This window comes from Corvus brachyrhynchos, unplaced genomic scaffold (assembly GCF_000691975.1).
Source record: "Corvus brachyrhynchos isolate BGI_N302 unplaced genomic scaffold, ASM69197v1 scaffold535, whole genome shotgun sequence".
NCBI classification, from domain to species: domain Eukaryota; kingdom Metazoa; phylum Chordata; class Aves; order Passeriformes; family Corvidae; genus Corvus; species Corvus brachyrhynchos.
In genome coordinates this window covers 90951-92076 of record NW_008237901.1, presented here as the reverse complement: position 1 = coordinate 92076, position 1126 = coordinate 90951, and positions in this window count along the sequence as shown.

Here is a 1126-nt window from a genome sequence, read left to right as displayed (position 1 = left end):
TGGAGCGCAGGGGGCGATGCCCATAAGGCCCCATGGGAGGGGCCTGGGGGCCACTGTGGGGGTGGGGGAGTTGGGGGTCCCTATAGGATTTGAGAAGGGGTATCGGAGTCTGTGAGGTACTGGGAGAGGGGAGGGGTCCCCTACCGGTTGCTCAGACAGGGGAGCTCCCTATAGGGTGCAGGAGGAGGTTGGATGTCTCAGTCCCAGTAGAACAGGTGAGGTGTCTATCGGGGTCTATAGAATATTTTTGCGGGTCCATCTCTATGGAATTCGGAGGGGTGTGTCGGAGTTTATAGGTTTTTTTATAATCCTGTAGGATTAGGGTGGGTGTATCAGGTTGTATAGGATGACTTTGGGGAATTCCTGTAGGATTGAGGGGGTTTACCGGGGTCTATAGGATGTTTTTTTCGGTCGCTGTAGGGTTGGGGGGGCAGAGGGGTTGTTCGGAGGTGTATAGGCTGCTGGGAGGGGAAACCCTATAGGTTTTAGAAAGATCCCTGACAGTAGGGGGGGCGGGGGGCTGCAGAGGGCCCTATGGTTATTTTCAGGGTCTTCATAGGATGTTGGGGGCTTCCTGCCATGAGGGGGTGAGAGTGGAGCTTTTTTGGGGTGGTTTTCACAGCATCAGCCTCTCTGCCATGTCCCCAGGAGTGTCACAGATCCACTCCAGGAACCTGAATTCAGGGAAAAATTACTCAAAACCTCCAGATGGACAAAAACGACCCCAAAACCACCTAGCGCACACTCGTCAGCCCTCTCCTTTTCAGTCGGGATTTAGAGATTAACATCCCTACTGGGAACAATCCCTCCTGCATGAGACACATGGAGGACACAACAGCTTTTCTTTACGTTTCCTCACTGTCTGTGATGAGATTGGCTTTGGGGAGGAAATATTTTGTTACCACAGGGTCGGGGAAGGCAGAAATTTGGGTTAAAAATGGTTAATTTGGGGTCAGAGCGGAGCTGCCCTCTTCCGAAATGGCGGCCTCGCCTTCAGGTAGGGCGTGAGGGAAAATGGCCGCGGCCTCCCCTTCCCCATTGCTGCCCGGGCGGCCCGGCTCAAGATGGCGCCTGCCGCCTGAAGCCTTAGGCACCACCTTGGAGGAGGGCAGCCCACAGCCGTTGC